Raw genomic sequence first — 13,916 nt, 5'->3', positions numbered from 1 at the left:
ATAATGAATATTTGTATACCTAACCCTGAATTGTACCCCACAATTTTAAAATAAAAAAATTTAAAAGTTAAAAAAAATAGGAGATAGAAAGATACTGCTAATTACTATATATAAAATACATTCTGTAATAAGATCTAAGAGCATCAAACCAAAAAATCCATTAGAACTAATTTCAATGCAAAAGTATTTATTTATATGCCTACAAATACTTTTAAATATCTGTGAATAAAGACAGTAATAACATGTTTAAAAATGCAATGGAAACAAGATCTCATTTCCCAAAAGCAACAAAAACTCCAAATGCACATTTATTCCAAGGTATTAAGCCTAACAAGAAATGTGCAAGACCTATGTGCAAAATACTACAAAAATATACAATAGGACATAAAAGATCATCTTTTCTTTTTTTGAGTTGGAGTCTCACTGTTGCCCAGGCTGGAGTGCAGTGGCACACTAATGGAAATACCAGCCTCCACCTGTTGGACTCAGGCGATCCTTCTGCCTCAGTCTTCCAAGTAGATGAAAAGATAATCCTAATAAATAGAGACCTCATTTCTGGATGAGCAAAGACTACAAATTGGCTCTATCACAAATTAGAAGAAAGTCATGCTTTCACTTTAAAACTATGAAACATATGGTCAGGCACAGTGGCTCACACCTATAAATCCCAGCACTTTGGGAGGCCGAGGTGAGAGGATTGCCTGAACCCATGGGTTCAAGACCAGCCTGGCCAACTTGGTGAAATCTCATCTCTACAATAAATCAAAAAATTAACCAGGCGTGGTGACGCGTGCCTATAGTTCCAGCTACTTGGAAGGCTTGAGGCAGAAGGATCACCTGCAATGGCCTTGAGCGTGCCACTGCACTCCAGCCTGGGAAACAGAGTGAGACTCCAACTCAAAAAAAAAAGAAAAAAAAAAATACCATCACTATGGACATGCCTTTAAAAATATTGTCTTTTTTCAAATGGTCGGAATACATAAACCTAAGGATTCATTCAAATCCATACTATTCACATTTAGTTTATTGTCATTTTTTGTTCACTGGAACTTTAATCAAAACTTAATTAAGAAAATAGTCTGGGCTCAGTGGCTCAGCCTGTAATCCCGCGCTTTGGGAGGTCGAGGTGAGTAGATTGCCTGAGTCCATGGGCTCGAGACCTGCCTGGGCAACTTGGCGAGACCTCATCTCTACAATAAATCAAAAACTAGCCAGGGGTAGTAGCGTGTGTCTCTAGTTCCGGCTACTTGGTAGGCAGAGTGGAAGGATTGCCGGAACCCAGCAGGTCGAGGCTGCGGTGGCCAGGAGTGTGCCACAGCACTCCAGTCTGGGCGACAGAGTGAGACTTCAGCTCAAAAAAAAAAAAGAAAAGAAAAGAAAAGAAATATACAGAGATATATGCACAACTGAGAAGGGTAGAAGCAAAAGGGAAAACTTGAACGCAAATATTTCTTTTTAAATTAAAAAAAGCCCTAAATAAAATAAACTAAGCAGCCTTTTAAAATGAGGTATAATTTATACAAACTGATACAAAAAGTACAGATCATTTTCTTTAAGCAGACCACAAATAAGTCTGTTATTATATAATCTTTTTTTGGTAAAACAACTTATGTTAATAAATGCATGGGAAATATACACACTAGTTATATTGGGATCGAAACTATGTAACAGAAATTTACAGTATGGGGTTAGAAACTTTCACTCTTTAAGTTACAAGTTTCTATATGGTCTGGATTTTCTAAAAAGCAACCACTTAAGTTTTTTTTTTCTTTTGATTTTTTTTATTTTAAATATGTGAGGTACAATTAAGGGTCAGGTATACAAATGTTCATTATGCAGGTACCCTTGTTGATGAGGTATACCTCCCACCCCCTTCCCCAGGATGATTTCCACTACTGATAATTCCGCTTCCAACTTAACAAGTTTGAAATTTTAAAAAAAGATTTTTTTAAAGAAATAAAATTATGAGACCAGAATTTTTTTACTAGATTAGAGCACAATTTTGTTAATAACAGATTACTATACAAATCAAATATATGTAAAAACAAATAAACATACGCTAGTATGATTTTTATAGGAATTTTGACTAGGCATAAAGTTTCTCCTTAGTGACTAGAAATGACCACCAATCCTGGATGGCTTAATGACAGAATGGGGCAGAAACTGAGAAATGGAAATGATTGTTAGTAAATTTGAATGGAGTTGCCAAATCTGACAACAGATTTTTAGTTACTGACATTAGTCTAGAGTTCCACGCATGTTATTTTTAATCTCTCTCTCTTTTTTTTTTTTGGAGTCGGGGTCTCAGTCTGTCACCCAGGCTGAAGTACAGTAGCACGATCATGCTCATCACAGCCTCAATCTCAGCCTCCTGGGCTCAGACTCAGACAATCCTTCCACCTCATTCTCGCATCTTTATGAAGAAATTTTAAAGCTTGTAAGGTAATAATTTATCACCAAACCATTGCACAAAATTTTGTATCATTAAAAGTGTACTAACTGGCCGGGCATGGTGGCTCACACCTACAATCCCATCACCCGGCCATAGTTAATATCATCAGTGATATGTCATGTTGATACCATGTACCCGTGATAGTGATGTGATGAGAAGGACACTTCACCTCTGTGGTATTCTTTCTCAAAATGTGTAACCCCAGTCAAACTATGAGAAAAGTATTACGCAATCCCAAATTGAGCGATGTCTATAAAGTACTTGACAGGTACCATACAAAATGGCTAGTTATGAAAAACAAGGAAACACTGAGAAACTGTGAAACCAGAGACAGCATTCAAATAATAAATGGTGTTCATTTAATAGTGGTGTACCAGTGCTGGTTTCTTAGTCATGACAGACATGCAGTGTGTAAGATGTTAACAATAAAGGACATACTAAGTGAGGGGCATATGGGAACTCTGTGTACTATTTTTGCAATGTAAATGTAAAACTACTGCAAGATAAAACTATTTTTTTAAAAAGGTAAGGGGCATAAGGGTATTATTTACAAAGTTCCCCAATCCCTAGGGAAGGCAGGAGACAAATGAGTGATTACAGAGCTTACCTTGCTCTCCAACCTCACCATCTATCTGCTCACTACCGCCAATTGCCAAAAAAATCTTACAGGTGGTAATTTAAAGCTGGGACTACCTTGAAAAAGAAGCCTAAAACCATCTGGTTACTCCCCTGGGACAGTAAGGTGTATGTCTGTATACACTGGGAAAGTATCTATTATTCAAAAAATTTCTACAGAAAAATGATTGAATTGTGTCATCTTTCCAAATTACCAATGGAGATTTTGAAATAAACACTTTTCTTGTGTTAAAATGTTCAGCAATTATGCATTAATAGCTAATGTGTATACAAAACATATACATGTCCATGTATCTGCATATTTTCATCTGTTTTCTGCAACATAAAGAGTAAAGGGAAAAAACCCTATTATTAAATGAGAACAGCTAAGTAGTGCTTCAGAGCACTAAAGGCTGCAGGGTCTTAATCATTAAATACTGCAATTACTTAAGTGGAAATTATGACAGAACACTAAAATTAAGCCACTTTTTCTTATATAAGCTAGAAATCTTTGGTCCCAACTTTGACAATCTTAGCTTGGTATTGGACCATAAAAAATCATTTTCAAAAAAAAGAAATCGTTTTCAGTTAGAAGATACACCAAAGCTAAGTCTCTGCATTATGAACTCATTTGTGTCCCCAACAATTTATATGCATAAGTCCTAACCCCCAGTACCTCAAAATGTGGATGTATTTGGAGATTAGACCTTTAAAGTAGTAATTAATATTAAATGAAGTCATATGGGTGGTCCTAATCCAATCTAACTGGTGTCCCTTAAGAAAAGAAAATTTAGACAACCAAGGGATGCACACACACAGAAAAAAGACCATGTGAGGACACAGCAAAGGTGGTACCTGTAACCCAAGGAGAGACATTTCAGGAGAAAACAAACCTGCTGACACCTTGATCTACTTAGAGTCTTCAGAACTGTGAGAAAATAAAGTTTTGTTGGCCATGATGGTGGCTCATGCCTGTAATCCCAGCTCTTTGGGAGGCAGATGCGAGAGGACTGCCTGAGCCCCGGGGGACCTGAGACCAGCTTTGGGCAACTTTGGCGAGACCTTGTCTCCATAACAAATCAAAAAATTAGATGGGTGTGGAGGCACACACCTGTGGTTCCAGCTACTTAGAAAGCTGAGGCAGAAGGATCACCTGAGTCCAGCAGGTCAAGGCTGTGGTGACTGTCAGCATGCCACTGCACTCTAGCCTGGGCAACAGAGTGAGACTTTAATTTTAAAAAAAAATTTTTTTTTTTAGTTTTTTTTTTTTGTTTGTTAGTTTTGAGTTGGAGTTTCACCCTGTCACCCAGATGGAGTGCAGTGGCAGCTTCCGGCCACTGCAGCCTCGACCTGCTGGGTTCCGGCAATCCTTCTGCCTCAGCCTTCCAAGTAGCTGGAACTACAGGCGCAACACTGCCACGCCCGGCTAATTTTTTGATTTTACTGTAGAGATGAGGTCTCATCAAGTTGCCCAGGCGGGTCTCAAACCCACGGGCTCAGGCAATTCACTCACCTCAGCCTCCCAAGGCATGGAATTACAGGCTGAGCCACCGAGCACGGCCAAAAAAAAAATTTTTGTTGTTTAAGCCACTGAAACAGAGAAGTAAAACTTAGTCCGATTCTGAAGACGAGGTATACCAGGAAAAGTTTTCCAGGAAGAATAAAAGGAAAGGGAGAGAAATGGGAAGGAAGGAGACTTCATGGCAAAGGCTCCCTAAATGAACCACATAATTAATGGTGAAATATATCTAAAAATGTGTAAAACAAGTTATTTGAAAGATAAAATATCATCTTCTCATAGACAATTTATAATCTTCAAGACGCCATTCAAATTTAAACAACTATTTGTCTAGAATGATTACTGCTATGAAGAAAGGAAAAAATTGGATGATGGGATATTTCTGAATATAAAAAAACTAGACCAAGGTCCACAGAATCACAGCATTTCCCTCAGAATGTATTACAATTTAATAACAGAGGAAGGAATCCACTAGACCTAAAGCCCTATGTTTTCCTTTCATCTTCAACATCACACTAAGCTCCCTACCTCTCTCATCAGGCAGCACAGTCTCAACTTCTTGACTACCCTTCAGCAGGGAGACAACTGCAACCTATAATACAGTTAAAGGTTAAAACAGATGTGTAATCCAGTTGTCATCTATCACGGCCCATAGAGAATATGCAAAACCATAAAATGATGTAGCTCTTCACAATACATGTTCTTGTTTTGAAAAATGTATTTTCATAAAATATTATTTACACTTATATGTAATGGGTTGTACCTACAAGGAATAGAGAAAGGATTGACTAGGAAGGAGAACAAGGAAAAAACTTCTTGAGATGACAGTTATGTTCAATATATTTTCATAAGAATTGGGGTAACAAATGAATGCATTTGGCAAAACAACAAATAGTACAGTTAAGATTTGTGCATTTCACTGTACATAAAGTTCACTTTAAAAACAAACTGTAGGCTGAGTGTGGTGGCTCACACCTATAGAAGCCCAAAACTATAACCAGCACTTGGGAGGCCTAAGTGGAAGAATTGCTTGAGTTCAGGAGTTCAAGACTATTCTGGGCAACACAGTGCAGCCTCCATCCCTACAAAAAATAAAAATATTAGTCAGTGTGGTAGCAAGTGCCTGTAGGCTGGAGGACTGTTTGAGCCCAGGAGTTCACGGATAAAATGAGCTATGATTGTGCCACTGCACTCCAGTCTGGGCAAGAGTGAGACTTTGTTTCAAAATAACAACAAAACCTGTGAACAAATATTCAAATCTAGTTTATGACATGAAGCTGTAATTTCTTAGGAGTAAAATGTACTGATGAATGCAACTGTATAATTCATAAGAAACAAAACAATAGGCTTGATAGATGGGGATGGTTAGAGGAATAGACAAATGGCTAGAAATGTGATAAAGCAAAAAATAGCAAATTGTAGAATTTAAGTCAGGGGTCCCCAACCCCTGGGCCACGAACTAGTATAGGTCCATGACATGTCAGGAACCAGGCCACATAGCAGGAGGTAAGTGGCAGGCAAGTGAGCAAAGCTTCATCTGTATTTACAGCCACTCACCATCATTCGCCTGATTCCACCTCCTGTCAGATTAGTGGCGGCATTAGATTCTCATAGGAGAGTGAACTGTGCATGCCAGGGATCTAATATGTGCACTCCTTATGAGAATCTTATGCCTGATTATCTGAGGTGGAGCTGAGGTGGTGATGCAAATCCTGAGAAGCAGCTGCAAATACAGATCTTTGTGAAGCAGGGTTTTATCCAGTGACAGCAACCAAAACGGGATTACAGAGTAGACCGAACATAAAAAACACACTTCAAGCCGGGCTCGGTGGCTCAGCCTGTAATCTCACGCCTTTGGGTGACTGAGGTGAGTGGATTGCCTGAGCCCGCGGGTTCGAGACTTGTCTGGGCGGCGAGACCTCATCTCTGCGATAAATCAAAAAATCAGCCAGGCGTGGTAGCGCATGCCTGTAATTCCGGCTACTTGGAAGGCTGAGGCGGAAGGATCGCCGGAGCCCAGCAGGCGAGGCTGCGGTGGCCGGGAGCGGCCACTGCACTCCAGTCTGGGCGACAGAGTGAGCTCCAACTCAAAAAAAAACAAACAAAAAAAAACACACTTCAGGTGTCACTGTCTCCTATCACCCCCAGATGGGACCATCTAGTTGCAAGAAAACAAGCTCAGGGCTCCCAATAATTCTGCATTATGAAGAGTTGTATAATTATTTCATTATATGCTACAGTGTAATGAAAGAAATAAAGTATACAATAAATCTAATGTGCTTAAATCATTCCAAAACCATCCCCCCAACCCAGTCTGTGAAAAAACTGTCTTCAAGAAAACCAATCCCTGATGCTAAACAGGCTGGGGACCACTGATCTAGGTAACAAGGAGATGGGTGTTCACTGTACAATTCTTTCAACTTTACTATATGTCTGCAATTTTTCATAATAAAATGCCAAATGGAAAACATTTGATGAGCCAAAGATCAGACCCAAAAGAATAATGCTATACAATTCTATTTATATGAAGTTCTAGAAGAAAGAAAACTCATCTACAGTGTCAAAAAATCAGATCATTATTTGCCTGGGGCAGGAGATGGAGGTAACTAATGGCAAAAGAGCATAAAGGAACTTTTTTTTTTCCCTTGGAGTCTCACTCTGTCGCCCAGGCTGGGGTGCAGTGGCATGCTCATGGCCACCACAGCCTAGACCTACTGGGCTCAGGCGATCCTTCCACCTCAGCCTTTCAAGTAGCTGGAATTACAGGCGTACACTACCACATCCGGCTAACTTCTTGATTTATTGTAGAGATGAGGTCTCGCCAAGTTGCCCAGGCTGGTCTCAAATTCATGGGCTCAGGCAATCCTCTCACCTTGGCCTCTCAAAGTGCTGGGATTATATAAGCGTGAGCCACCAAGCCCAGCCAAGAGCATAAAGAAACTTTCTAGGGTGATAGAATATTTTTAAAGTCAACTAAATTGATGTATAACTAAAAATAAGTTCACAGAGAATGTGGTACATATATACTATGGAATACCATGTAGCCATAAAAAAGAATGAAACCACAGCACTTGCCACAACACGGATGCAACTGGAGGCCATCATTCTAACGGAATTATTGACAGAAACATAAAAGTGGTCCCACTCATAAGTGAGTACTAAAAAGCATAGTCTCACTCATAAGTGAGTACTAAACACTGGACACACTCAGGAACAAGGATGGAAACAACAGACACTAGACACTACTAAAGGAGGGAGGAGGAATAACCAGCCATTGGGTACCATGCTCATCACTGGGGCAGGAGTAGGGCTCTTCAGAAGCCCAAAACTTGCCTTCACGTAATATACCTATGTAACACATCCTCACGTGTACGCCTTGACTCTAAAAGACATAAATAGAAATTTCAAAGTTCATTATAAAAGATCTGGTATACAAGGAAAAAGCATAGAGAAATTAATCCTACCACCCAAATAAAATCACCAACCCTTTCCTCTCTTTCGACAATAACCATGCCCACTGGAGAAAATAAATAAATAAATAACCCTTATTTTTTTCTTACATATAGAAATACTGCATTCTTGAAATTTGAAATTCCTTACTCTGGTGACCTACTGACTTAGTTCTCTGCAACTCCATCCCTCTGTGATTCTAGCCAATTTCTTCATCTGAAAAATGGACATATTTAACTCAAAGTGTTGTTGTTGTAAATATTAAATTAATATATGTATGTGATAGCTTTTATCGTTGTTTTCAAGGTGAAGAATCAACTAGCCCAGAAATCATCCAACCAAAAAGTTCACAAACTTCTTCCCCATGAATTTTTCCATCTTTTTTTTTTTTGCAAGCCTTCAATCCTCTAGGCATATCCACTTCAAACTAGTCTATCTGATTCAAGTAATCTTAAATTCCCCTTTAAGATGAGACTAAAACTCTAAGTTGTTAAAGCCCAAGGCAAAGGTTAGAGTAACAAATTAAATAAAAATATAACCAGAAAACTAAATTTGAAAGATGACAGTTGTCCTGAGAATGTAGGATCTAACGAGAAGGTAGGCTTCAATTGCCCAAGGGAACAATTTCTCCTTGAATGAATGAATCCAACAAGCTTATTTAGAAAAAATTTGTTTTTACTTTACATGTATGTTTGGGTAAGTCAAGACATGTAACCTGAAGAATACTAATAGAGTATGTTCTAAAGAAAGAGAACATTAATTGTAAGAGAAAAACCAAGAAGAATTACTGACACTTTAAGGACTGAAGGTAAAGGCATACTCAAAATAGGATTCAGAAGAACACCTCCAGATAGACATCATAACCATAAAGTGAATTCAACTATATGAAGACAAGAAAAAAATAATTTAAATAAGCTAAACCATGTAGATTATGCTTGCCATTCTGCTCACTGATTATATGCCCAGAATGAACACGAAATGGAAGATAAAATTTTGCTGCTCTGTAGCTGGTCTCACTTCCCATGTGCCTCTCATGATATGAGCATTTTGCTGTGCTGTCAGATTCTAATGTTTAGAGTCATTTATTTTTCCCACATCATGAACCACACACACAAGCCTATCACTTCATCTGGCATTTAACAATGAAAATATGATTTGTTCCAGTACTGAAGGAAAAATAGGGAGTGTTGGACTTTGAAAGACTATCTCTATATTGCATATTTTATGGGCAACCTTAGGGATTCCAGAGGTTATCTGACTAAATGCTATGTTTGCCTTCCTTAGATCAGTGTATTCAGACAATGAAGTGAAAATTCCTGTGGCAAGAAACAAAAATAGCAAGATGTTAAACAACTCTAGAATATTGATTTGGGGAAGCCAAAATTCATTATCCTATATGCTGCTAACAGCTACTTTAACAAACCTTTCTTGCTTTGATTTTTGTTATCAGTCACTGCTTAAGATAATAAGAAGGTAGTTAAAATGCTACCCTTTCCTAAAGAATTTCTTACTCTAGACAAAAATAGTAATCGTAGCCCTAACGGGGATTTCTATGTACATAAGTCATCTACACACATTTCCATACTTTTTTTTTTTTTTGCAATCTTCAGATTTTGGGTTTCAGTATACATAAACTGTGAGCTCCTCCTGTTGGAGATAATCAAAAGAAGTTTAGTAAAGGTAATGGAAGAGAGAAGAAATATTTTAAAGTGAAGCATACTGAAGACAAAGGAAGATGACTAAAAAGTCAGTCCAGTCCTTAAAACTGCTAATCCAGAATTGCTATCTATGAGGAAAAAATACTCATTCACACTGGAATAAGATGCATGAAATAAAGTCAGTCCAAGAATCTGGGAAGAAGGTTTCAGAAAGATCAAATCACCTACAGAAAGGAAGATAAATACAAGACAGATCATCCAAACTTTCTACACCAGCATCTGGGATCAAAACAAAACCTAGAAATGGCACTCAGGTAACAGAAATTAATTTTGCAGTAGCTTATTAATATTTTAGAAGATATAAGATCATTGATAGTATATTAGCTATCATTTATTCATTTAACTCTTCTCACTCAATAAATATTTACTGAAAGCCTACAATGAGCTAGGCACTGTCCTAGGTACTGTACTAGGATCAGCCATGAACAGGACATAGAAAGCCTTTGCTCTCATAGAAATTATATGCAAATGAGAGGCAAACAAGCAAGACAGTTTTGGAGAGAAATATGTGCTAATAAGAAAATAAAACAGGCAGGAGTACTACTTGAGACCAGGAGTTCAAGGCTGCAATGAGCTAGGATGGCACCACTGCATTCCAGCCCTAGCAAAATAACGTCAGAAGAACGAGGGAAGGAAATGGTAAAGATTCCTCCCTTAGAAGCTCAAGACTTTGTAATGGGGTTGTTTGTTTTTTTCTTTTCAGCACATTTGAGTTCCTTGTAGATCCTAGATGTTAGGCCTTTGTCAGACATGGAATTGGCAAATACTTTTTCCCAGTCTGTGGGCTGTCTCCCTGCTCTCTTGATGGTTTCTTTGGCTTTGCAGAAGCTTGTCAGTTTAATGAGGTCCCACTTGTCTATCTTATCTCTTATGGCCCGTGCATTTCAGTTTTTGCTCAGGAATTGGATGCCAGTTCCAACTTCCTTAAGGGTGTGTCCTGCATTTTCTACAGTTCTTATGGTTTGAGGTTTTACATTTAGGTCTCTGATTCATTTAGAGTTAATAACAGACACTTCTCAAAAGAAGACATACAAGCGGCTTACAGATACACGAAGAAATGTTCAACCTCACTAGTCATCAAGGAAATGCAAATTAAAACTACACTGAGATACCACCTAACTCCAGTCAGAATGGCCATTATCAATAACTCCAAAAATAACAGATGCTGGAAAGGATGTGGTGAAAAGGGAACACTTCTACACTGTTGGTGGGAGTGTAAACTAGTGCAGCCTCTGTGGAAATCAGTGTGGCGATTCCTAAAAGCTCTAAAAATCGACCTTCCATATGACCCTGCAATCCCCCTACTGGGAATATACCCTGAAGAACACAAATCACTCTACAAAAAAAGATACCTGCACACTTATGTTTATCACAGCATTGCTCACAATAGCAAGATCATGGAACCAACCATCCTGTCCATCAAAAGAGGACTGGATTTAAAAAATGTGGTACATATACACAACGGAATATTACACAGCCATAAAAAAGAACAAAATCATGAATTTTGCAGCAACCTGGATGGAATTAGAGTCTGTAATACTGAGTGATCTCTCACAGAAACAAAGATCTGAGTATCACAGGTTCTCACTCATAAGTGAACCTTGAACAACTATCGTAATACTATAAGAAAAGGATTGACAGTGGCAGGAAACTATGGGGGGAGCAGGCAGGGGAAGGGACAGTGGGATTAACGGTAATCAATATCTGTCTGGGGATGGGGGGCACACCTCATCAACAAGGTTACCTGCACAATGCATATTTATATACCTAACCCTTAACTGTACCCCACAATTTTAAAATAAAAAATATGTAGTAAAAATTTTTAAAAATTAAAAAAAAAATAAAAAGAAGCTCAAGACTTGAATCATGAGAAGGAACTAGATACCAATCAGTCAAGCCACACATTTCTGGAGGAGGAGTATTCTTGGCAGAAAAAAAGTAAGGAAAGACCATGTGACAAGAACAAGACTAATAAGTGCAAAGAACAGAAAGAAGGGAAGGTAGAAGGAAACAAATGGCACACAAAGAGATCAGAGGTAGTCCAGGGCCAGCTCAGAAAAGGCCTGCAGGCCTTCAGGGAACTCTACCATATTTTAATTTTATGTCATCCTTACTAAAAAACTATTATCTCCAAGGAACTGAGGATTACAGATGTTAAATGACTTGCCAAAGGCCTGAGATATCAATGCCTATGAATCTTAGAAGACATTCCCCATGGATGGGGGGAGAAGAGAGACACTGTATTTAATTTTTTTAAAGAAACATGATTTTGGCCAAATGTGGTGGCTCACACCTGTGATCTCAGCACTTTGTGAGGCCAAGGCTGGAGGATCACTCAAGGCCAGCAGTTGAAGATCAACCAGGGGCAACCTAGCAAGACTCTATTCTCTACCAAACAAACAAACAAAAAAGATTCCATAGAAAATGCAATCAAATTCCCAAAATGAAAAATTATATTGTATAAATGTTCTATAATAAAAGTCTTATATCACATTATTTGTTCGCTTAATAAAAGTATTCATTATTTTGTATTAAAGAACACATTGTTCAAGTAAACTTAGGCTTCATAGTGAACCTATTCATCAAATATGTGAGAATTGTATTAGTCACATATTTAAATATGATTTTCCCACTAAAAATAAATATATTTACTACTTACGTAAGATTTTACCACTGGAAATGAGCCCAGTTCCATATCTGTAATATAACTTGCTCCTCGTAAAACTGTGATCATCAAAAGCAAAAGTTCACATTTTAAAAAAATAAACAAAGTTTAAGCTTTATCTCATATCTTCCTCCAATCCCCAACTGAACTGACAGTAAAAGGAATTTTTAAAAATTCACAGCCGGGCTCGGTGGCTCAGTCTGTAATCCCGTGCCTTTGGGAGGCTGAGGTGAGTGGACTGCCTGAGCCCGCGGGTTCGAGACCCGCCTGGGCAGCGAGACCTCATCTCTACAATAAATCAAAAAATCAGCTGGGCATGGTAGCGCGCGCCCATGGTTTCGGCTACTCGGAAGGCTGAGGCGGAAGGATCGCCGGAGCCCAGCAGGTCGAGGCTGCGGTTGCTGGGAGCGGCCACTGCACTCCAGTCTGGGCGACAGAGTGAGACTCCAACTCAAAAAAAAAAAAAAAAACTAAAATCACAACAAAATAGGAGCTAATAGCAAACAATGAAACCCTATCATCTCACCGAGGTTCCAAAAAAGAGAACAGAGAAAAACAATGGCTAAGATATTATCAAAGGCAATATAGGACTACAGTATTTCCTAGATCTGACAGACATGAACTCTTGCTACCTTTGTTCTCCAAGACTACCATTCTCCTCCTCACCTTTACCACTTCGGCCCCAACTGCTTTTTGGCTATTTCTGGAGCAGGCCAAGCATGCTCTTCCCCCAAACATCTACAAGCCTCACTCACTCCCTTTAGTTCTGTGCTCAAATGTTCCCTTATCCCGGAGATCCTCCCTGACCACCTTGCATTTTAAAAGTGTGCAAAAACAAAAAGTTAACCCCAAACCCTATCTTCTTTCTCCAGCTCGATTAGTTCCATAATCACCGTCTATAAAATGTACTTGTTTTCCCACTACAAAGAGACTTTGTTTTGATCACTACTATGTACCCAAAAGCTTAGAACACATAGTTGGGATCAATAAACATGTGCTGAACTGCTATTTTTTTAATTTTTATTTATTTATTTTTCCTTTGAGTTGGAGTCTCACTCTGTCGCCCAGACTGGAGTGCAGCCTCGACCTGCTGGGCTCGATCCTTCCGCCTCAGCCTTCCGAGTAGCCGGAACTACAGGCGCGCCCTACCACACCCTGCTGATTTTTTGATTTATTGTAGAGACGAGGTCTCGCCAAGTTGCCCGGGCGGCTCTCGAACCCGCGAGCTCAGGCAGTCCATTCGCCTCGGCCTCTCAAAGTGCTGGAATTACGGGCTGAGCAACTGAGCCCGGCCTGTATCGGAGCTTTTTTTTTTTGAGTTGGAGTCTCACTCTGTCACCCAGACTGGAGTGCGGTGGCATCTATTGTTATCTATATATATCTTATTTATATTTAACACTTATAATGATTTTTAAATTTTATTCTAGTTCAGTCCATTCCATTCTATGTCTTTAAACAATTCTGGTTGAGGCTTACTTGATCACTAAATTGAATCAT

General features: G+C 38.9%; 1 protein-coding gene across 4 annotated transcripts in view; it reads right to left on the bottom strand.

Moving 5' to 3' along the window:
- The window catches only part of RNF111 (ring finger protein 111), a 107,646-nt gene that overhangs the window by 82,396 nt on the left and 11,334 nt on the right, over nt 1-13,916 (bottom strand). The gene's annotated exons all lie outside the window — the stretch shown is intronic.

This window comes from Carlito syrichta, unplaced genomic scaffold, assembly GCF_000164805.1.
Source record: "Carlito syrichta isolate Samal-C Ts95f unplaced genomic scaffold, Tarsius_syrichta-2.0.1 Scaffold305279, whole genome shotgun sequence".
NCBI lineage: Eukaryota > Metazoa > Chordata > Mammalia > Primates > Tarsiidae > Carlito > Carlito syrichta.
Note: the sequence above shows the minus strand (reverse complement) of the source record. Positions and strands in the feature narration are given on the sequence as shown.